The sequence below is a fragment of the Manis javanica genome, chromosome 4 (assembly GCF_040802235.1).
Source record: "Manis javanica isolate MJ-LG chromosome 4, MJ_LKY, whole genome shotgun sequence".
Taxonomy (NCBI): Eukaryota; Metazoa; Chordata; class Mammalia; order Pholidota; family Manidae; genus Manis; species Manis javanica.
This window is the reverse complement of record NC_133159.1, coordinates 156735813-156760331: the sequence shown is the minus strand read 5'-3', so window position 1 is coordinate 156760331 and position 24519 is coordinate 156735813. Positions and strand designations below refer to the sequence as shown.

At 51.9% G+C, this 24519-nt stretch overlaps 1 long non-coding RNA gene across 3 annotated transcripts; it reads right to left on the bottom strand.

Moving 5' to 3' along the window:
- Positions 1–348: 348 nt before the first annotated feature.
- Positions 349–18468, bottom strand: LOC108391062 (uncharacterized). 3 transcript variants are annotated; one of them, XR_005056229.2, is made up of 4 exons: positions 18319–18468; positions 13987–14344; positions 5611–5688; positions 349–1365 (listed from the first exon to the last, which is right to left on the bottom strand). It is a non-coding gene; the product is annotated as an uncharacterized lncRNA (long non-coding RNA). The 3 variants fall into 3 exon arrangements; XR_005056228.2 differs by lacking the exon at positions 18319–18468 and adding an exon at positions 14438–14547; XR_001851671.3 differs by lacking the exons at positions 349–1365; positions 18319–18468 and adding exons at positions 3533–5317; positions 14438–14547.
- Between the last annotated feature and the right edge of the window lie 6051 nt (positions 18469–24519).

Here is a 24519-nt window from a genome sequence, read left to right as displayed (position 1 = left end):
CCACCCTCCCTGATTCTGGGAGACAGAAGGTCACCCCCTCCTCCACCCCACCCTCAACCCACACTCGCCCTGCTCTCCTCCAACCCTCTGCCCTCTGGGGCCCCAAGCTGGCCTCCCTCCTTGTGGGATCAGGGGTGCCGCCCAGGCCTCACTGGCCAGCCTCCCTGCGCCTGTACCCCCAAGGGCCTCCTCTTTCCAGAAGCGCTGTCCTCCCTCAGCTGCTGGCACCCAGCTACCTCCCACTGCCCCAAGGTCAGAGCTTGGGGATCCCCCGCTGGGCCTTTCACTCTCTCGAGGCCATGCTGCCTTCCGGGCCCTTCTGTCCACCTGCCCTTATCCCCACTCCAAATGGCTCCCTAGTCTGTTACCTCAGGGCTCCCTCTCTTCAAGCCCAATTTTCTGGTTGCCTATAAATACCGCCTTGTAGTGTTCTGCCCACCCCTCAATCAATGGCAACATGCTCAAAATGCAACAAGAATTCATTCTGTATCTGCCACCCCTCCAGTAATGAAAGTCCATCCCTCAGCGCTCTGTTCTTTTTTTTTTTTACTTAATAAACTTCATATTTTTTAGAACAGTTTTAGGTTCACAGCAAAACTGAGTGGAAACACTGAGAGTTCCTGTGCGCCCACTGTGTCCCCAGCACACATCCTCCCCCACTACCTACATCTCTCACCCAGTGGTACATTTGTCACACCTGGCAGCCTCTGTTGATGAACCACTATCACCCCAAGTCCATGTTGACATAGAGTTCACTTTTAGTGTTGTACATTTTGGGTTTGGACAATGTACAATGACATGTATCCACCATTATAGTATGGCACAGAATTTGCCTTTTCCAGATTGTCTGATAGTTGGAACCATGTGGTATGTGCATCATACAGACCCTCAGCAAGGAGCCGACTCACTGGTCTGTTTTCCCCTCCGTAAGATGACGAGAGCTGGTTGTCACAGTCATGTTGTATCCTAGCGCACCACGTGGCTCTGCAGTGAACAGTATTAACATGGTCAAAGGGTGCTTTTTCAGTTGTGGTGGTTGTTTTTAAAAGGATTAACTTTTAGAGAAATCATAGACTTGTCTATGGGTACAGCCTAGAAGGTAAATGTTAATGACTTTATGTCAAAAGTTCAGCTTACAGTGGCTGGGACGTGGGAAACAGAAAGAGAAGGGAGGACCATAGTCCTCATCTCCAAAGTAGAGAATCAGGAGCTACCATCTCTGGTGGGCTGAACAAGTAATCAAGGTCCTGATGTGTGATGCTCCACGTTGCGGGCAAGAGGAATGGATGGGCTGAGATCCGTGCAGTACAACCACATGGAAGGACAAGAGGAACCGGGAGGCTGACAGCCAAATCCTCCTCAATCCTAAAAGGCAATCAATCGCTAACATTTAAAGTTGACAAGTCAAGGAAGAGAAGTAAAACAAAATATTTTTAAATGACAGTATAAAAATGAGAGATAAAAAGACATTCACCAGAATATCTAAAAATAAAAATGGTTACAAAGTTTTCCAGATGGGACAAGTTGTTTTTCATTTTAATCCCTTCTGTGCTATTTAATTTTTTAACCATATGCATATTTTACTTAGTTTAACTCAAAGTGTTTAAAGAAATAATTTTAATTAGAAACTTCAGCTGAAGGATTTTTTTCTTTATTGAGGTATAATTGATATATTGTAAACCGCACATATTTAAAATGTAGAATTTGATAGTCTTGACATATGTATACAACCAGGAAACTCCCACCACAACCAGGGAAGGGAATATACCACCTCTAAAATTTCATCATGCCCTTTGTAATCCCTCCTTCCCCTTTCTTCCCTCATCTGCAATGCAACCACTGACCTGCTTTCTGTTAGTATAGGTTAGTTTCTATTTTCTAGAGTTTTATATAAATGAAATCACCTAGCCTGTCTCTTTTTTTTAAATCTGACTTCTTTCACTCAGCATAACTATTTTGAGATTCATCCCCGTTGTTGCCGGTACCAAAAGTTGGTTCTTTGTTATTGCTGAATATATTCCACCTTATGGGAGGGCCGCAGTTTGTTTATCCATTCACTTGATAAATGAAACATTTTGTTGACTCCAGATTTTGGCTATTGCAAGTAAAGCTGCTATGGCCCTTCATGTACAAGGCTTTGTGTGAACATATATGTTTGCTTTTCTCTTAGACAAACACTTGGGAGTGGAATGGCTGGATCATATGGTAGGTATATATTTACCTTTTAGGAAACTGTCAAAGTGTATGTACCATTTTATGTTCCCCACAACAGTGTGTGGGAATCTGAATTCCTCCATAACACTTAGTATGATCAGTTTCATATTTAAAAAACTTAGCCATTAATGGGTGTGCAGTGGTATCTCATAGTGTTTTTAATTTTCATGTACTTATCTGCCATCTATACATCTCCTTTAGCAAAATGTCTCTTCCAATCTTTTGCCCGCTTTTAAAAAATTTTTTTTTATTAAGGTATGATTGATATACATTCTTATGAAGGTTTCACGTGAAAAAACAATGTGGTTACTACATTTACTCATATTATCAAGTCCCCACCCATACTGCAGTGCAGTCACTGTCCATCAGTGCAGCAAAATGCCACACATCCACTATGTGCCTTCTCTGTGCTACACTGTTCTCCCTGTGATCCCCCACACCATGTGTACTAAACATAATACCCCTCAATCCCTTTCTCCCTCCCTCCCCACCCGCCCTCCCACACCCCTCCCCTTTGGTAACCACTAGTTTATTCTTGGAGTCTCTGAGTCTGCTGCTATTTTGTTCCTTCAGTTTTGCTTCATTGTTACACTCCACAAATGAGGGAAATCATTTGGCATTTATCTTTCTCTGCCTGGCTTATTTCACTGAGCATAATATCCTCCAGCTCCATCCATGTTGTTGCAAATGGTAGGATTTGTTTCTTTCTTATGGATGAATAGTATTCCATTGTGCACATGTACCACATCTTCTTTATCGATTCATCTACTGATGGACACTTAGGTTGCTTCCATATCTTGGCTATTGTAAAAAGTGCTGCAGTAAACATAGGGGTGCATATGTCTTTTTGAATCTGAGAAGTTGTATTCTTTGGGTAAATTCCAAGGAGTGGGGTTCCCGGGTCAAATGGTATTTCTATTTTTAGTTTTTTGAGGAACCTCCATATTGCTTTCCACAATGGTTGAACTAGCTTACATTCCCACCAGCAGTGTAAGAGGGTTTCCCTTTCTCCGCATCCTCGCCAGCATTTGTTATTCTTAGTCTTTTCGATGCCGGCCATCCTTACTGGTGTGAGGTGACATCTCATTGTGGTTTTAATTTGCATTTCCCTGATGATTAGTGATGTGGAGCATCTTTTCATGTGTTTGTTGTTTTGCCTACTTTTTACTGGGTTGTCTTCTTAGTAAGTTTTGAGAGTTCTTTATGTATTTTTGGATGCAAGTCCTTTGTGAGATATATGCTTTGTAAATATTTTTTCTCAATAAACTTTTTATTTTAGAAAACTTTTAGATTTAGAGAAAAATAGTACAGAGTTCTCATGTATCCCACACCCAATTCCCCCTGTTATTAACATCTTACATTAACATGGCACATTAGTTACCATCAATAACAATATTGATCCATTAATATTAATTAAAGCCCATGCTTTAATTCCTTTGTTTTACCTAATGTCCTTTTTATATTCCCAGATCCCACCCAGAACATCACATTTAATAGTCATATCTTCTCAGGCTCCGTAAGCTATAGCAAGTTCTCAGAATTTTCTTGTATTGATGACGTTGACACTTTTGAGGAATCCTTGTCAAGAATCTTATAGAATGTCCTTCCATTGGGATTTGTCTGATGTTATTCTCATGATTAGACTGGGGTTATGGGTTAGGGGAGTAAGTTCCATGTTATCACATAATGTCAAGTGTACATATTTCCAACTTGAAATTTAGTGATTAAGATTTCTGGCTGATCTCCTGCTCCACACATCTCCTCACCAAGTCTAAGGTGGTCCTGACAGGGCACAGGAGGGCAAGAACATGTCAGGGTGAAATGCAGAGGGCACTGAGAGGGGACTTCAGGGCAGGGTGTTTCGGGGATATGCAGGTAGGAAATCGAATGGAAGAGAAAGGGAACTAGGGAGAGAGAAAGTCGCTCAGCTAGAGGGAGAGAAGAGCAGAAGAAAGAGGGGTGAAGCCCAGGGCTGAGCTGGGAAGGGGAGGCCCAGAGAGGCACCACCCGAGGGCACAAGCTGGTGCATGGTGAAGTCAGGGCTGAAGCCAGCTCTGTCTGGCCCAAGGCTCACTCTGAGCTGCCTGCAACCCTGCCTGCTCTGAGATCCCTGCAAGAAAGTAAAATAGGAAGAGAGGGGCTCGCATGAGGCCCAGGAGCAAGGGGTTCTGCCTGAGGCTTGCAGCCCCCAGGAGCAGCAGAAAGGGAGGGCAGAACTGGGTTTTCCTGGGCCCAGAGGAGTGTTGGCCTCTAGGAGGCTGAGGGGAGCCTGTCACACAACAGGGACTTGCAGGAGTCCAAGCTCCCCCCAGTGCCCCACGTGGTGCTGAGGCCTGGGGGAGGGGGCAGCTCAGGATAAGTACATTACTGTGGCCCCTGGTGATCTGGGGCTGGGGAGTGGCCATCTAGTGTCAACCTGGCAACTTGCTGCATGTGCAACTGCCCAGGCCCCCGTGGAGGTTTAGATTCAGTGAGGCTGGGCCTCAGAGCCCCAGGTGACTGTGTTGTGGCAGGTGGCCCAGGATTCCGTTTTGAGAGGCACTGCTCCATGCAGTAAGCATCTCTCACCAGAAGAGTTGCTGGGAAGTTGGGGGACCTGACGGTCTCAGTGCTCTGAGAATCTCCCTGTCAGGGGTCTGATGCGAGTCGAGGCCTGGGGAGAGCACTGCAGATATGGAGGGAAGGAGGTCAGGTAGCCCGTGGAGGTGGGCTGGGTAGTGCGCTGGGCGGGAGCTGTTGGTATCCTTTGAAAAGTCCCTTGTGCCCCAGGCTCCCTCACATCTCTGGGTACTTGTTCCTGGATAGAGTTTTCTCCAGGACACCTCAGGGTCCCCAGGGCAGGAGGAGGGGGCAGATCAAAGGGCAGGGGCCCGACAAGGGAACCGGAGATGCCTTCTTTGTCTGCCTTGGACAGGATAGATGGGAGCCCTGGGCCATGGGCTGGGGAGGGGGTGTGAATGGAGAAACTAAATCCTGGTGTATTCACTGCCTACAAAAGGAAGGGCCTGGAAAGGGGTTAGGCTTCTAGCCAGCTGTTCTGGCTGGAGGCTTCCGGCAAGTCTTGGGACATCTGGGTCAGACTCTCTTCAGGGGCAGGAAAGACCTAAGGGGGTGGCAGTTTGCACCTCAATTGGGTGCGGACCCAGGTCCCCTCATCAAGCCCTGCTTTTAGCTGATCCCAAGTTACCCACACCCAGGAGGGGGCCTAGGAGCAGAGCTGGGCAGGGAGGGGAAAGTAGGAAATAAATAGCCCCCTCCCAGCTTTTCCAATCCCAGACACCCTGGTATCCCCACTCCTGGGGAAGTAGACCAGCCACTCGGGTGTAACACTACCCCAGGCTCCCCCACATCTGGAGCCCCAGCTGCCCACCCACCCTGAGGGCTGTGAATTCTTACTCCAAAGAGAAGAGCCAAGGGGGCAGCAGCTGTCTTCTCAGGGCTGTCTGGGCCACAGCCATAGCAGGCGGCGGGCATCTGTAGGAAGGTGGAGAGAGGGCAGGATCCGTGTTTCACCTTCCTCTGGGGTAATTTGGAGCCTCACAGTTGGTATTAGGGTTGCGGTGTGTTTGGGATATCGTTAGCCTTATCCCAACTTTGGCCTGAATTCATGAAGACCCAGAGACTAGGACCCCAAACCATGATCCCCCAGGTCCCCCACTGAGACCAACTGGGCCAAGCACCTGACACAGGCAGGTGAGGTGCAGAGGTGGAGACGAGTGGGGTCTGGGGTGGGTAAACCAGTGGCAGGTGGGCAGCGAAGACTTGAACTCAGCCTCCTAGTCCCTTAGGTTCTCTCCCACCCCCTGGCCCTCCCCACAGCACTGCTCCCAGAGGTGGTGAGTCTCAAGCCCCAACCCCCACCCCCACAATTAGCTGCTGAGTAATAAATGACCACAAATTGAGCAGCTAAAACATGCATTTATTATCTTGTGGTTTCTATAGTTAGAGTGTGAGTGCAGCTTAAGTGAGTATTCTGCTCAGGGTCTCACATGGCTGCAGGCACGGTTGCTGGCAGGGCCCCATTCCTCCCTGAGCTCAGGGTCCTTCCCAAGCTCACACGTGGTTGTTGTAGGGATGGTTACAGGACCAAGGTTCGGTCTCCCTTGCTGGCTGCCAGCCAAGACCGCCCGCAGCTCCTTGACACATGGCCCTCTCCCAGGTCCTCTCACTACAGGGCAGGTTACTTTTTCAAGGCCAAGAAGAGGAGCTCTGAACTCAGGGAAGGCCTCAGCCGGAATCAACTCCTTTCTGATAAAATCAACTGATTTGGAACCTTAATTACATCTGCAAAACCCCTTCACCTCCTTCATATCCTGTCGGCTGGGAGTAAGGCACAGCCTTGGGAATATATGAGGGTGTGACTCTTGGGTATCGCCTTAGCATTGACTCTGCCACACCTTCCCCTGAAAGTGGTGGACTGCGGTGCCTCCCCCAGACCTCTGTCTGTCTCTGGACCGTGTGATAGCAAGTGTGCTGATGGCCCAGGCAGGGGGCCAGGAGGGGATCCTTTCTTTATTTCGACTTCATTCAACAAAGGGCAGTTGAATGTGCACGAGGCTGGGGGATGCATGTTGGTGAGGCCGTGACCCTGGTCACTGGGACCCCCATCCTCAAGGGGGAGGCCAATATCTGGAAGTCACTTTAGACTTTCAGGGGAGTCTGGGAAAGCTTCTGAAAGGAGGGACAGTCTGGCTCTGGTGGGATTTTGAAGGCAACCAAGGTTGGGAGTGGGCAGAAGGAAAGGGCTGTTCTGGTGGGGGACAGCTTGACAGAAGTGAACTTGGGGAACAACGTGGCTGTTGGCTGCAAGACTTTAGGCTGAGAAATCAGACCAGAGAGCAGTGAGGGAGGAGTGAGAACAGCAGGCTGAGGAGGCAATGGGGAGCTGTGAATGCGCTGTGAGCAGGGGCAGGACATGATGATTTCTGGTCATGGGCACCTCCTGAGAGTTCCGTCTCTCTCTCCATATTGAGCCTCCACTACAAGCTACACACTGAGTTTGGTGCTATGACCACAATACTGAATGAGCAGAGAGGGGACCTCAGGGATCTTGCAGACAAATCAGGGAAATAGACATTAACCAACGTGTCTGTTACATCTGGGGGGGGGGGGGGGGGCGGGGAATATGAAGAAAGGAATATAGGTATTGTAAGAGCAAAAACCTGGGCCCTGAACTAGTCTGCTGGGTCCACGGAGGCCCTGGAGGGTGGGGTGAGGGTGGCGGGTACATCCCACCCCAGCAGAGAAAAGAGAAAGAACAGGGCGCCTGCCTGCTTTCACACACGCAGATTCAGTCTGAAAGCAGCGCCCTGTCCCTAATCCTCCCTAATTCTCATCCTGTCTCAAAGCAAAGGCCACCAGCACAGATCCTTTGTGCCCAGCTGCGAGCCAGGACACCTCCTCTGTTGTCACACACTGTGAAGGAAAAGCACCTGTGCCCACCCTCCTGCATGAGCACAAGGACCAGAGCCAGAGGGGCACAACTGTATGTCCCCAGGCTGTGGGAGCCCCACTGCCTGACTGTTCTGCACACCCAGCCCTAGATGTTCTCACGCCCCGTCACCCAGACGCAGTCCCAGACAGCTGCACAGCTGGCTGGCTGGCCTGTGGGACAGCAGGCTTGCCAACAGCCCTGGGAAGGAGGGCAAAGAGAGGGGACATCTCAGACAAACAGAACTGACTCCCTAAGCCAAAGCATACACTGATCAGAGGCCTGAGCAAGCAGGCCAGTGAGCGTGCGGGGGCGTTAACCCCTTCCTTCCCAGCATGGCTCCAAGCAGTTCCTCATATACTCATCTCTGCATTCCTCTACCTCTGGCCAGATGTTCACCCCTCCTTAACCACCCCAGCAGACTCCTCTGGCTGGACAAGGAGAGTCCTTCCTTGCTCCCCAGGGAACAGGTTCATTCATTCATTCATTCATTTTGACAGAAATAAAACACCTTGACCCCAAGGAGACAGGGTCTGAAAGTCCTTTCTGCTGTCTGACCTTGCTCCCACTCTCTGACTTAGTCACTGCTGTCCATCCGTGATGGCAGCTGCTGTCCTGGAGGCAGTGCAGTGCCGCAAATGAAGCCTGGGCTCCCATCACAGCCACACCCCCAACACACACACAACTAACAGCAGTCTCTGGGCAAGTTGCTGGGGTCTCTGCTAACCTGCATGTAAGTGAGCGTAGGAGCCGCCTCACCAGGCTCAGAGGATGAAAGGAGGTAACACACGCAGAGCTCCCAGAATGAGGCACTGGCACACAGCCCGTGCTCAGCCCTACTAGCTGCCACATGGCAGGGTGGAGCAGGCTCCCGGAGAGACGGTCTGAGACCTGTCTTGAACTCACACTCTAATGGCACTAAACAAGTAAGCAATCAGCAAACGAGTCCATCCCAGACTGGGGCAGGTGGTAGGAAGGAACTCAGGAAGCGAGCAAGGGTCTGGGAGGATGGGTGGGAGGCAGCCTGGGAAGGGCTAGGTGTTGAGAGAGTAGCCATTTGCCCGTCTCTCCACGTCTGCATCCTGGTGTGCAGACAGATTCAGGGTGAGCGTGCGTCCAGGACCTCACAGTCTGACAAATACTAAGAGAGTCACAGGGTTACAGGTGCCAGTGCAGGCAACCTTCGTCACAGGCAGGCTCAGGCCGGGAGAGAAGGGAGGCTTGGGCTCTAGGTCAGGGGAGGCAAACGTCTAACCCTGCAATGAGGCAGGGAAGTTGTGTGAGGCCATATGTGAGAAGCTCGGAATGCCAGACAAGGAGCTGGAACACTCCCGGGGCAGGGTTGGCCAAGGCAGGTTTGAGGCCTGGAACTGACTGCTGGGATATGAGCTGTGGAAGGACCTCCCTGGCTGTGGGGAAGAAATGGGATTGGAAGGGCTGGTGGGGTGGGCAGAGAGCCCAGGCAGCGGCCAAGTCTGTGTTGACCAGGAAGATCAGTAGCTCCTGGTGCCTGACTAACCCTGCAGAGCGGAGAGGAACTGGGTGCACCCTGGGATCCGGGAGATCTAATCTGATGGACTCTCCCTGCACAGTTTAACTCAGTACATCTCAGGCAGCGTGTGCTGGTGCAAGAGACAGCCATGCGCAGGCCAGATGAGGAGCCTAAGGAGGTCCCAGCTGGTGCGGAAAACACACATTCAACAAGCCCCACTGGGAGAGATGGCTTATAAATTATTAAAGAAAGTGGGACAGGTTGTCTGCTTCAGACCTGAGCTCCCTGAGGGCAGGGGCTGTGCCTCCCCTTCACACGGGAGATGCCTGAGGTCAGGGCAATGTTTTCTCCATGAGGCTGGAGGGTCCCCAAGAATGGATCTGTTTCCTGCTGCTTCTGGGGCTGTGGTCCACCACCAGGCACCTGCCTGCTCCTCATACCTCCCAAGGGGCCAGGAACAGAGGGGAGCGGGCCGTGTCCACCACCAGCCATTTCCTGAACTGAGCTCACTGCCCCCCTGGTGGCAGGACCACCCACTCTATCTCAGAAGCACCTCTCGGGGTGTGGCCAGGCCGGGGGTGGGGGCCAGGCCGGGGGTGGGGGGGACTCAGCTCCCCACAGAGGGCCTCCACTGGGGCTCTGTCCCTGCTGCCCGCCTCCCTGCCCCCATCCCCAGCTGCAGGCTCGCTGGGCTGCTGCCATCAGGGGTGAGTGCTGAGTGGGAGAGATGGGCATGGGGCAGAGGTCAAAGGTCCACACCTCCCCCTCAGGAGGAGCTTCTGGGCAGAGCTGGGGGAAGACCTATGAGAGGGTGCCAGGACATGGATGGTCTAGGAACCAGAGCTGGAAGACACGACCCCCAGCATTTGCCCTCAATTCCTGCAGGCCTTGGGCAAGCCCCTTCTGTCCCAATGGGCTGAGAAGCCTGGGATGGTCACCACAGTCCCTCTGGCCTGCATCTTGGAAAACTGTGAGGTTGGGAGACCTCATGTGAGTGTCCCATGAAGCCAAATGAGACGAAATGCCACAGCATGAGAGAACTGAGGCAGACACGTAGAAAGACTGCCTAGAAGAAGGGAATATGAGCGCCTGGACAGGCCCTGTGTCACTTCTTTCCAGGGCTCCATCTGGAGCAACAGCAGGAGGGACCTATGGCCAGAGCGGCATCAGAGGATACCTCCTGCCCTTTGTAGCCAGGATGGCAGGATTTTGTCCTGGTCAGGCTGGATTTCCCTCCCTTGCACTCATGAAGTTTGACCTCTGACCTTTGGCTTACCCCACTGTTACCATTGTGCAGAGCCCAGGGCTGGCTCCAAGAGGAGCTGGCAATCTGGCCCATGGGCACACATAGCTCCTGATTTCAGGAGGCTCCTGACAGTGGGTCAGTCACCACCCCAAGGAAGCTCTAATCTGATGTGGGGATACATAGCCCTTGCCTTCAGGGGACCCCATGGAAAGGAGTCAGAGCCCCTGCCACAAGGAGAAATGACCCAGGAGTCAGGCAAACTCCAAACCCCCCAGTCTGGAGGCAGCTGGATCCCCAACAGCATGTGAATCTGAAACTGGATCAGAGATGCAGAGATGGCAGTGTGCCCAGCAGTGGGGTAGTATGTTGGGGAGCTCGTGGGGCTGAGGAAACCAAGCACCAATTTCCCTGTCCCCCAGCTGTCTATAGGCATGTGCATGGGTGTAAGGAAAGAAGGGCAGCTGGGTGAAGGTCCTGCCGGAGGCTGTGTGCACATCTGTGGCAGATGTCCTGGTACCAGTGCTCAGGCTGGGGTATGGGAGCCAGGTCCTTGGTTCTGGTGCTGATGAGTGTGCTCCACCCAGGTGGGGTAGAGGTCTACAGGGGTAAGAGGTGCAGGTGTGTGCACTGCCAGGTCCCTGGCAGCCTGGGGCCTGTTCTCAGCCCCATGGACTCACACTGGGTAATTGGCATGCCCTCCCTGGGCCCGGGCTCCTCTGCAGAGGGAGGGGTGGAAGGGCTGCATGAGGCTTTCTCAGCTCCATGGGTCTGTGCTCTGAACACAAAGGAAAGCCCCAGGGGCCCTGCCCACTTCCAAGCCTTCTGTTTGTCCTTGATCCCTCACCCTGGTGCCCGAACAACTGTGCCTGACCAGCAAATGCAGACTGCGTCAGCTGTCACTGTGACATCCATTCTCCTCGGAGGTCTGGGAGCACCCACCGAGCACCCTCCCCTCTTTCTCCTTCTCCCTTCCCACTGTGCCCACAGCTGGGAATTAGGCAGTGTGGCACCTGGAAGCCTCCTGTGCCCATGGGGTCTTGTAGGGTTCTGAGTCTTAATCCACAAGCTGGGAGGGACCAAGGTTACAAGGAACTCTGCTCCCAGCACCCCTAGGGCCCCACTTTCCATGGCCTCTGCCCCCAAGGGCTCAGGAGGTCTGGGGGCAAGGGGGGCCAGGCAGCCCCAGCCAGGAAGGAGAAGCCTGCTCGTTTGCAAATCACTTACATCTGATTTGCTTGTGCCTCCTGGTTGGCCAAGTCTAAGAATTCTGATCTTGCAGGATGCTGAGCCTTTTCTGGGGCCTGCTTCTCTCCATCTCCCCTGGACCCAGGTGTCTCCTAAGAGACAGTCTTACACATACACACACACATACACCTGCACTTGACATATGCAGAGTATACTGGCTTCCACCTACGTGCAAACACAGAGGCCTGTGTACACTGACCCAGGCCCTGTGGGACATGCACTGAGTGTCCAGATGTCCCTGGGTCTGTGTCCTCACACAGACTCAAAATTCACACACATTTGCCTACACTTGTATACACACACACACACACACACACACACACCCTCCGATAACCCCGGTGCAGTCTACACAGGTGGATTAGTGCACCAACACACACAGCTCAGCTTCACAGAGGGACTCATGTGCCAAGGCTGTGTGCCAAAGGCTGTAAGCAGCAGAGCCCACCCAGACCCCCAAGCAGGCAGGACTGGCAGGGCTCCTCCTGTGTGACTTACTGGGAGGAGGCAGTGCTGATCAAGTGGCTATTTTAGTGGCTGTCCGACCAGCAGGTCCCTGGGATACCATAGAGTTGCAGCCTTTGGTCAGAGCTTTGTCTCCTCTGGAATATGGCTCCACCCTGCACTTTCTGCCTTATCTCTATTGCCCCCTCCCAGGCCTCCTACCTGTATTAACCCCTAAGCCAGCTTCCTTGGGTGGCCCTGCCTTCTAACTTCAGTCACCCTACTCTGCACCAACTATACCCCTCTGTCCCCCCGACCATAAGTACTCACACCTTTTTGCCTTTGCCCATGCTGTTCCTTCTTCCTAGGTGGGCTTCTCTCTCTGTCCACCTGGCACATGCCTAGACAGCCTTCAAGTCCCCCCTCTAGTGTCCCCTCCTGGGTGAATCCTTCTCTAGTCTTACCAGGCAGAAGTAACACTGTGAATCCAGAAGCAGAGCAGTGGGATGAAAAGGCAGGGTCGGCCCAGTATCTGTACAGGAACTACATAGGCACTTGGGGCCTGCAATCCTCTATAAGGAGGCACTAGGGGACTATTCAGGAAACTGCATCACATGGCAAGCACTTTGTTCTAAATTATACTTTGTTTATTTTGGGGGAAGAGCGTGTTCACCAGAATCAGACAATGCCACTTCCGTCCTTCTGGCTGTGTGCCTTTGGGTGTGTATCCTAGCCTCTCTGAGCCCCTAATTTCTTGCCTGTAATGTGGGCTCACTGGGGGAGATTGTGAAGACCCAATTAGAGCTTGAAGATTTATGGCCTGAATTCTCATTTCATCAAACAGACTGATTTGGCTCAAAGGATTTTTGCTAACTTCTCTGTCTCCCCACTGGACTGGAAATTCTTTAAGAGCAAGGGCTATGACTTTATCTACAAAAATGGGCTTAATAAAAGGACAGACCTCATATGCTTATAGTGAAGATTAAATGAGTTAATTAATGCAATGTACTTGGAAGAAAGAGCCCCTTAGCACTACTCAGTGTTTGCTATTATGGTTATTATTACATAGTCTATCACTTAATCCTTACCCCAACCATGTGCTGTTAGAGATATTGTCGTTCCACTTTACTGGTGGAAAAAGTGAAGCTAAAAGTGACCATACCTTGCCAAGTCACACTGTAAGCAACAATCAAACCCAGATTTGAACTTGGATTTGGCAGACTATTAGCCACTATGCCCTCCTGCCACTAGTTATGGGTCAGGACATGACAGTTCTGGGCAAACAGGTCAAATGCCCAGCCCAGGACTTCCTACAATTTATTTGCACATGTCCACACCTCTCATTGTGCCCCTAGAGCACCCTAGAGCCTGTGCTTCATCTGGACCCAGGAACTGATGACAGCAGAGGGCACCCTGAAAAGAAGGTGCCCATTGGCCTGATCCCTACAGCCAACTGAGGGCCATCAGAACCATCCTGAGAACAGGATTCCACAGGGAAAAGGGGAGTCAGGGTAAGGGCCTGGGTGTGGGATCTTCATCTACACTGGCCCAGAGTGCTGGTCATTCAGCCCCTCCCCACCCACCCATTCAACATCCCAGTCCAAATCGCCTGGCTGGAAAGATACAATGCACTTCACATGTCATATAGTGAGTACCGGGGCTTTCCTGGGAAGCTTGCCTAGAATATTTCTCTGCAGCCTCACCAGCCAGGCCTCACTCACACCACCCACCCACCACAGACCCTGGACCAACAGCCTAATAGGGCCTTCAGTCCTGCTCAGGAGAGATCCTCAGGAGCAGTGGTACATGGCTTCCCTGTAGCAGTTGGGCAACAGCCAGACCAGAGTGACTCTTCCACATCGTGCAGCAAGTCTAGGCCTGCCCAGCTCCTGGAAGAGGAGGGAGGAGCCCTTTTACCTGGCTCCGCTGGGGACTTGGCCAACAGGCATCCGGAGTCTTTCATGTTCTGCCACGGGCCTGGTCCCACCTGTGGGCCCAGTCTGCTCCAGGGAGAGTAGCCGGGTGGCCGGAATCCCAGGAGGGCCAAACTAGGTGTTTGAGAGGCAGCGGCACTTCCTCTGATCCTGGGACAACCCACGCAGAGAGCCTGCCAGGCCTGGGATGGCAGAGCCAGTGGGGCATGAAATAGGGAAGAAGGAACTTTTCTTGGGATGAGATGAAGCGAGACATGTGAGTGAGAGGCTTGCAGCTCAGTGCGGATCCTGCCCACAGATGTCCCCGTACTGTGGCCCAGGCTGCTCTGGACTTGGGAGGGCTGCAGGGAGGGAAAGCGAAGACGGAGATTAGAGGCAGGGGCATCGAAGAAATGACTTTTTGCGCCCCCTTCAGGCTCCAGATCCATCCTGACCTCTTCACCAGAGAACCGGACACCCGAGCCCCGTGGACACTCTTGGAGTGAACAGGGCTGTGGAGAGAAGGATCCCGGGGGCCGGAAGGCGGTGGACGCCTGGGCACACGATGGACTGCAGGCGCCGCGAGCGGCTCTGGAACGCGCTGACCCGATTGGTGCGGCGGTGCCGCGGCGCCCTCTGTTGGTCGGAGGCGGAGGCGGTCTGCTCAGAGCTCCGTAACCGGCTCCGGGGACCGGGGCTGCAAGACCTCCGCCCAACGCAAGTTCCCTAGGCCCCATGAGCCAGCGCCCACGGAGGCGCTCATCCGAGCCCGGAGAACCTGCGAGACTCCTGGGTCAATCCCACTTCTACTGCTGAGAAAAAAGAGAGGGGAGGTGACGAGCTCCCAAGGGGACTGGGCCAGAGACCGGGCGTTGGGGCTGGTCAAGTCCCACTGGTGGTGCCATAGTCTGGCTGAGGATTCCCTAGTCACGCCCATCAGCCACCCCAAATCAATCCACATTCAGCGGACTCCAGACAGGCCTCCCAGCCCCACCTCTGCCTTCCACCCCTTCTACCTCCACCGGCCTATAACAATTCCAGAGCCTCCCTGTCCACACCAACCCCTCCTCTGCCACCATCCCCTCCAGGCCTCTTCAGCCCACCCCAATCCCGTCCCAGGAGACTACCTGTGCTCGCAACACGCCAAACACTCTCCCACATGAAGCCCTCTGCTTTTTTTGTTATTTTTTCCCCAAGAAATGAAAATTTTTATTTCTTTTTTCTTTTTTGTAATCAACTTTAAAAATTGGTTTTTAATTACAAACCATAGTACTACATGTTCTTTGTAACAGCTTAAATAAACCAGAGGTATCTAAAGTAAACACTAATCTCTCCTCTCTGCCTTTCCAGCCCCACACCCCTAAAGTCACTAATGAAGCTGAAGGGTTGTTGTCTCTCCTTGTTTCTCTAAGGTCCTTCACTCAACAAGTAGGGAGTGTTGAGGCCTGCTGCGCCTTGGGCCCTGGGCTGAGCCTGGGGGCAGGTAGGGCAGCAGCCACGAGTGCTGCCTCAAGGGGCTTACATTCCAGTCAGGGGTGGGGAGGCAACAGAGAGTAAACAAGAATGTTTCAAATAGTGATGAATTCTCTGGGGGAAGTGGTGGGGTGATGGGCTGGGAGTGATGGCCGTTGGGGTGGAAACCAGGCTGCTTTGAGTGGGAAGTGCCAAAGAAGAGCTCTCTGAGAAGGGGCATTTGAGTTGAGCTGCTACAGAGAGCACCGCAGGCTACTGTAAGGGGCTGAATGTTATTCACAGGGAACCAGAAAGCCACTGGCAGCTGGGAGGGGTTGCACAAGGATCCCTCAGATGTCCTTTGGACGGAGAATGAATTGAGAGTGAGCCATATGGCTGCCAGGAGACAAATGGAGAGAGATTCCTCCTTTCAGATACTTCCTTTTACATATAAAAATGGGCCCAGACAATGTACATTGCTTTAGCCTTGCTCCTTTTACTACTAGTGCTTCCAGAACAAAACATGCAGCTCCAAGTTCAAGGGGAAGCAGTTCATACCCTGGGCAGCCAGCACCCCTCAGCTGCCACGGCCCAGGTTGTTAATCATCTTTAATTTTTCCAATATGAAGGGTAAAAAGTATAACACTTTGAGGCACAAAATTAAGTAGTGTTGTATTATGTAAGTCAACTATAAAATAAGTATCCAGGAGTCCAAACTGATGTAAAGAAATGATGAAATAAACTAATAAGTAGGGGAAGAGGAGATAAATCTCCCATGCAGAAGAATTCCAAATAAATGATGCAGATACTTCATCCTAAAAGAGGGGCACATAAGTCCCCACTCCATAACTGCAAGTATGACTTCCTTCTAATAAGTACAGTATGGAAAGAGGTGCGTTTGTGGGGTGTGGGGGATAATTTTACAGACAAGAAGCCTGACAAACTCTACTTGAAGCCAGGTGGTCAAGGTCAACAGCAACAACCATCAATCATGTGGACAGTAGGCGCCCTTGATGTGATGGGATGAAAATGGCACTGCACCTCTGTGGTCACTCTGCCCAAAACCCACAGCCCCAAGTCTAGGAGGAAAACCCCAGAGACGTTCTGGTACCAGGGCATTCCACAAAACACCTGCCAGGACTCCTCAAAGCTGTGAAGGTCATCAAACACAAGGCAAGTCCATGGAAAGGTCACAGTCAAGAGGAGCCTAAAGACAGTAAATGGAATGACGTATCCTGGGTGGGATCCCAGAACAGAAAAAGGACATTAGGTAAAAACTAAGAAAATCTGAGTAAAGAGTATTTAGTTAATAATAATTTATCAATATTGGTTCTTTAATTGTGATAAGTGTACCATACTAATATAAGTTGTTAATAATAGGGGAATTGTGTATTGGGCAGGGGTCTATGGAAACTGTACTATCTGCTGAGTTTTCCTGTATGTCTAATACTGTTCTAAAATTTTAAGTTTGTTGGTTTAAAAAGAAATACACTCTCATTGTTGTTTTAAATTTTATGTCCCTTAATCTTACTGAGCCTGAGTCTCTTCTCGTGTCTATATACTTCTGCCCATTATTTTTTGCCTTTTTCTTGTTGGTTTCTAGGAATTTTTTTCATAGTATGGACATCAACTGTTGTTGCACATGTTGTGAATATTCTTTTCAGTCTATTGTTTCTCTTTTTATTTTGTTTATGGGACCTCATCTCACTCAAAAACACTTTTTTTCTGTAACCAAATCTTTCTTTCTCTCTTTTTATGGTTTCTGGGTTTCCTGTCCCACAAGGTTAAAGAATTATTCTCCTAAATGTTCTCCTAATATTTTTAGTTTTTATTTTTCACCTTAAATCTTTAATCCATCTGGGATCTGTCTGGCAGGTGATGTCAGGTGGGAGGGGAGGATCTGGCTTTATTTTCTTCTTGAACAATCACCAAGATGGCAGCATCATTTATTAAATAAACCAGCTTTTTGACATTGACATTGAATAAATTGACAGTCTGCCTTTGAGAGATAATACACTCCCATATAGATCCCTGGGTCAGCTTCCAGTAGACTGTCTTTCCCATTTCTCAATGATGCCCTCAACATCTGCCTCAGAAGTCCATACCCGTCTTCTCCCCAAAGTCTGTAACCACCGCTCCATTCCTCCCAGCCGGAAGCCTCTTCCCCACCTGGCCTCCCATGGAATTCATCCACTGCACACACATTTATCGAGCTCCTCTTGGGTGTCAGGCCCTGGACCCAAGAAGACTGTCCCTGCCTTCTGAGGAGGGAGGAGGGGTGAATAAAGTGCAATAATGCTGTGAAGACAGGTGACTCCAGGAGGACAATAGTGGCAGAGGTGTCAACTCTGTTTCAGAAAAGCTTCAAGAAGGAGATGAGGCCTGAGCTGGACGAAGTCTCCAGCTCATGTTTGCCACACAGCCAAGAAGAATGGAGAGGGCGAGTGGAGGGAATAGTGTGTATGAAGGCACTGGGACAAGGAGCTGCAAGTGGTTCAGAGGCCCCAGCAAGGTGGAAAAGGTAGGGAAGGGAAAGCGAGAGGCAGGCTGGTGAGGTACGCAGGGCCAGAGCACCAGTGAGCATGCCAGAGTCAGTCTCCCGAGCAGCAGGGTTGCAAGGAGCGTGTCAACACCCATCTTCCCATATCCACATTACACTCATGCTACCAGATACTTAAGACTTTTCTTTCATTGAGCTGCCTTTTTTCTTAAATTCATTTTAGAGGGACCCTTTATATCACACCCATAAATGGGAAACCAGTATCCCTTGCTAGAAATAAAATAGAAGAAAAGCCTTAAAAAGAAACACATTTCTATGAAAATTTAAATTGTTCATCTGTACTATTTAAAGAAAAAGGAATCTCCCGGCCAACACAACAAATACCTCACTTCAGGACACACTGACGTGGTGGGTAAAAGTGTGTGGGCTCTGGTTCAAATCCAGCTCTGAGGAGTATTAGCTGTGGCTCCTTGGGGAAGTCACCTTATCTCATGAAGCCTCGGTTTCCTCATCTCTAAAATGTGGCTTCAGTAAAACCTGTAAAATAATAGAACCTACTTCACTGGATTGTGCGATTAGATGAGAGGATTTGAATGCTGTTTAGTGAGTGTTCTCAATATGTCTCAGCTAGTTTGGGGCTGTGGCAAGACTCCAAGGATTTGAAACAGGAGAGGGACACCATCTAGCTTGCATCTTAGAACTCAGTCTTCCTCTCGGGTGGGTAAGGAACAGCTAGGGCAGACTAGTCTGAGGCTGCTCAAGTCACAGTGAGCCCCGACGGCACCCTGAGAGCACTTGAGTATCGGGGAGAGAGGCCAAGGCAAGGCTGGCACTGAGATCCTAACATGCTGGAGGGTGGGGCCTGTCCCTGACACAGGAGGCCACAGGTCTGTGCATTTTTATGCCATGAAATGGGGGAGTTAGTGGGATCCTTGTTTCCCAGGGTGGCTGACTTTAGGAGAGAGTAAGTCAGGCCTTTGGGCTGAGGCCAGGCCCCCACCAGCCTGCAAGGCTCAGGAGAAAGCAGGTGCTGAGTCTGCAGGAAGCGGGTGTGGGCAGCCACATCCCCCTGATCTAGGACGGAACAGAGCTCAGAAAAGCATTTCCAGGTTGCGCCCTTCCTGCTGCTTCTCTGAGTCTTCTACTGGTGTTAAGCCTCTGTGGCTGCAGCTGACCCCCACTGGGAGCCACGGGGCTGCAGCCCCTTTCAGGCTGTGGCCAGGCTCACTTCCCCCCGTGTACTGCCCTACGCTGTTTCCTTGAAGTCTCAGGGGGCTGGAGCACCAAAGGAGAACAACGATGAACCCAAGTGGGGTGGAGGGAGAAAACTAGGGAAGTTTTCCTGTGGACCTCTCTGGGGTGTTATCTGGCCACTATCCCACCCTGCCCCTTCCTCAGTGCCCCTCCACCCCCCTACCCCATCTCTGAGCTGATTTGGGTGGAAGACCATAGACTCCACCTCCCTAACAGAAGCCTAGGACAGTGCTGCCCTGGGAATCTCTGCTACCTCCGAGGTGCTCCTGACAGTGTCTGCTCCCCACGCCCACCCAGCGGTGCTGGCCCTGAGAAGAGCTCCTCAGGAGGGATTCCCTGTGGTAGCGGTTGTCCTTCCCTCCGCCGCCAGGCGTCACCACCGGCTTGGAAATGGAAGGTGCAGCCGGGCCCGTCCGGGCGCCCGGCGACAGTGGGCTGGGAGAGGCAGAAGCCCCTGGGCAGCCCTGTGCGGGTGAGCCGGGGCGCTCCCAGGCGGAAGCTTCCACCTCTGGACGTGACTGCCTCTTGGCGCTCTGGCCTCCAATGTCCACCACTGGAGAGGACGTCAGAGAGGGGCATGTGTCCCGGAAGTTGGGCTGGTGTGGCCAGGACTCAAGCGACAAGCCGGAGGGTCACGGGTGCCCCGCCTCTTGGCCCATCCTGCTCCGTTTTTTCCGTGAAAAGGAAGCGGGAACTTCTCACTGCAGATGTTATCTTGCCCCTTTCGGGGCCCACATTGCACCAACCCCCTCTCCCGCTCCCAGTCGAGGTTATTTGCACTACAGAGCTGCCCCCTGCAAGCTCCTGGCATTTGGAGATGTGTTGGTTGAATGAATAATCAAATGAGACTATAGCAAAGCTAGGATTTATTGAGCACTTACTATGTGCTAGACGCTGTTCTTCACAACTTATAGGTAGATACTGTCATTATCCCGGTGAAGAAACGAAGGCACAGAAAGGAGACAAAAGAAATTTGGCCAAGACCCAGTGGCAAATCCAGGATCGGGACCCAGGCGATCTGACCCAGAACTCCGAGCGTATAACAACGCCTCTGGGCAGCACACGCCGTTGGTTGTCAGGAGTCTGTATTAAGCGCCTCGACGCAGGGCAGGGCCCGCGGAGAGCGTCTGAACACCAGCAGGAGCGTGTGAACAACGCGCGGCCGGCGGGTCGGTTCTTGGCTTCCTCGCCCCGGCCAAGCGCCCACGAGAGGCCTCCCAAGTGCCCACCAGGTGGCGCGCTGACCCCACCTGCCTCTGACACCCGAGCTCGGCGCAGTCTCTCCATCGCCCCCTGCGGGAGTTGGTGTTGACTACAGCGACCCGGGTCCAGCTGACAGGTGGCAAGCAGGTGACCTGGTGCCAGGTGTCAGCTCCCTGCCAGGTGTCCTGAAGTCTAGCGACCCACCTCAGGCCCTGTTTTCTCCCCCTTGCTTCTCACCTCTGAAGATACTGAGAAATAGCCGGGAGGAGCGCTACAAGACTCCTTTTGTTCAAGTGCTTCACTATTTACAAAGCACTTTGCACCAACTTCACTCAGACAAAAAAACAGGGGGTACTATGTACCAGTAGAGAGCCAGAGGCTCACATTCACTAAGTCCCCACCCATGAGATGGGCAGGTGATCCCCCTTTACAGACAGGAAAGCTGAAACCCAAGGAAAAGGGGAGGTTCATCCAAGATCACCCACATCGCAGAACCCAGAGCCAGGCCCCTAACACAGGGCTGCTAGACTCCGCATCCTGGCCCTTTCCACTCTACCAGAGCGCATGTGGGAGTCCTTACAGCCAGGAGAAGTCCCTCCTGGCTGATGAGGTCCTGTGAGAGGCAGGGGTATGGACAAAATTACCCTCTTAAAGCTTGAGACGAGCAGGGTTTGGGTTGTAGCGAGCAGCTTCCCTCAGGGCCTTCAGGGCCAGGGTCTCCCCACTGCTTCCCTGGCCCCCCTGCCCTCCCCTGTCCTGCTGCCCCCTCCCTTCCCTCACTCCATCTGACATCATGGGCCCTGGCAGCCCCATTTTGCACCCTTACTTTGCTCTGTCCTTTGCAAACTTTTTACATTCTCACCGGTGATGATTCTTAAAGTTCATACACCTCTACTCTGCACCTGAGCACCCTAGAGCACCTGACGGTCCACCTGTTCAGGACAGCACTGCACATGCCCTCCTGCAAACCTGCTCTTGTCCTGTTCTCCAGGCCAGAAGGCAGGGGTTATCTCTGACTTCCACCCCAAGTCTTGGCGTCTGACTCTTCTCCATTCCATCCCTTACTGTCTGTCCTTCAAGGCCGTCCCCAACCCATCCTCATGGTATCTGTTCTAATTCAGCCTTCTGTCACCTCCCAGCCTCCAGTTTCACTCTGCCTCAAATCCACCTTCCACACTGCTGTCAAAGTGATCTTTCCAGTGATCATTCTGAAGTGCAAATCTGACTCTTGTTTAAAACTTGTCATAAAAACCCCCAAACACCTTAATCTAGGGATGGAACTCAACAAACCTTTAACCAGACTCATGAAGCCCAGGTCCATCTAGCCCCTGCCCACCTCCCTGGCTCTCTCTCTCACTATCCCCTCCTTTACTACACTCACTTCCTTCAGCAATGCTAAAGCACCAAACTCATCTTAGTCTCAGGGTCTTTGCAGGTACTGTTCCCTCTGCCTGGAAGGCCACTTCCCCAGCCCTACAGCTGGCCAAGGCCTCCTCATCATTAGATCCTAGCTGACATGTCAGAGCTCGAAGTTTTCCCTGACCTATCCTTAGTTTCTCTTTTCTCTCTTGCTCAGAACTTGGTTTTCCTTCACAGCACTTTCCAAAATCTCAGAGCTTGTGTTTTCATGTGCTTAGCTATTTCATCTCTGTCTCTCCCAGAGCCCAAATTCTCCATGTGAATAAGGACTGCAGATTCTCCATCTTGGCCCTACCCCCACACCCAGCCCAGGACCGAACATTAAAGTAGACACTTGATAACTATTTGTAGAACAAATGATTCTTTCATCTTGTCCTCATCAGAACTCCATTCCCAGGCTTGCTTTCATCTCTGGCCTTTGCCTGAACTGCTTCCTGTGCCTGGAAGGTTCTTTCTTTCCCTTCCCACGGGGCTGATCCACATATCACAAGACTAATTTCTCTGGGATTGGTCCTCAGCCCCCTCACTTGAATTAGGGTTTCCCTCTGGGCTCCTTGAAACCCCTATACATAGTACTCTATCATTAACACTTTAAAATAGCAAATTGCCAGGTAAACGAGACTATCAGGAACCCTATTTCCATTCATTCGATAAACAGTGATCAGGTGCCCACTGTGTTGTTTTCTTGCCTGCAGCACTGGGCAGGCAGGGAGGAGGGAAGGGCTACGGACAGGATGCCTGCTAACCCACTTCCAGGTGCACATGAGCACGGAGGAGGCTGGAGGGCTGAGGGGTGGGACTCATGCATTGTATTTTGCCTCATTTGCTAGAAGGGCATGGTGAAGGAGGGGCATTGGGGGACCCAGGGAGGGGAGTCTGAATGGTCGCAGCTGTGCACAAAGTTCACTGTGATCTGTCTCCCCACCCTGAGAGCAGCTCAAGGGACTGAGGTGGGATGTAGCTGGTGAAGGAAGCTCAGCCAAAGCCAGAGGCCAGCAGCATGCAGACTTGACATGACCAAAGCTGGCTCCACCACCTTTCCCCAGAACCCATCTTCTTCTGCATGCCCATGGTGCTCACCTCAGCAAGCATTTTGCCTGTTGCCCAAGCCAGAAACTTGGGTACCATACTTGACTCTCTTTCTCCCTTCCTCCCTCATCTCTGCAACAACAAATCCTGATTATTTTGCCTCCTAAAGATGTCTTCAGTCCCCCATCTCTTACACCAGATCATTGCTTTTATCTCCTAACTGCTTCCCTCCTGCTCCGCTCCCTCTGGTCTATTCTTTTTCTAGTCAGTTCTCCAAAAGCTCTCTCAAATGCAAATCTGACTCTAACCACCAGCCCCCATAATGCCCTTCAAAGGTCCTAACCCCTTAACCCAACACATAAGACCCTCCATCAGCTGGCCCAGCCTCCTGCTCCAGCTTCCTCTCCTCCCCTCTGTACTCCAGTACCAGCAAACTGCTTCACTTCCAGCCTCCAGACCTTTGACCTGTCAGTACCCCCTACCAGGAATAGCCCTTACATGACTGACCCTTCATCACAGCTTTTGGCATCACCTCCTCAAGAGGCCACGACTGACCCTCCCTGCTCCTGCCCTCCCACCCCATCCTTGGTGCATCCATAATGCCTGATACAGGGATCTGTTATTCCACTCACCACACTGAATTATAATAATCGATTTCCATGTCTCAGTTCTGCACTAGCCAGTGAGATCCTGGAGGGCAGGGATGGTATCCCATTCATCTCTGTATCCTAGACCCTGGCCTGGTGCCTGGCACTGAGGACAGGCTCGGACAGTGGTTGATGAATGAATGCAGAGGGGAAACTTGAAGGAAGTGAGCACCAGGACTGGCTGAAAGGGCAGTGAGGGCAGGCCTGGCAGGAGGCACAGACAGAGCAAATGTGTGGGAAGTAGAAAAGCAAGAATTTCCCTTGATTGTACCCCCACGATTGCTTGCCAGCCATTGTGCCTGAGCTTTGTTTGCACATTTGGTCTCATTTGGTTCTTGCAACAACAGATCAGGAAACTGGCATCAGAGAACCAAAGCAACCTGCCCAAGGTCACACAGCCAGGTCTGGAGTGGAATCCAGGACTAACAGGCCTGAAAACCTGTGCTCTTTCTGCTGGGCCACATTGCTCTCCTGGGGACAGGACCTTTCTGGAGATCGACAGGGAGTGGGGCCAGCTATGCCTCTGCCTAGCTGAGTGCTAGAATCAGCTGCCCACGCTCAGGCCGACAGCTTCTTCCTCCCAGCCAGACCAGAGGCTCAGAGGCCAGATGAGGATTTATCTGTTCCTTCCTCCCCTGGCTATGAGGGTCTTTGATTAGACATGCACACCCCTTACCACCACTAGGGAAGGGCTGCTGCATGCTGGTACCATCCAAGGTGCCTGGGGAATGCAAGGGGCTCTATCTATGGTGCTGTCTGGGTTCTGCAGAATCCGGCTCCCTCATCACATTTGGCCCAAGCTGATATTAAGATTCATCTGCATTCCCCGTGCACCCGCCTGGCAGATGGTGGGGGAGGAGGCTGGGTGCGTGCTGGGGGCTGCAGCCGGAGACTGAGCTGGGCCTCCAGGGCCATAGAGCAGTGCCCACCCATCTGAATCCATGGGCTCAGCCCAGGCTGGGGCACTCCAAATGCTGGGGTGCCTCCTTACCCTCACAGCCTCCAGGTGTTGCTAGGACCTGACCTTGGGTTT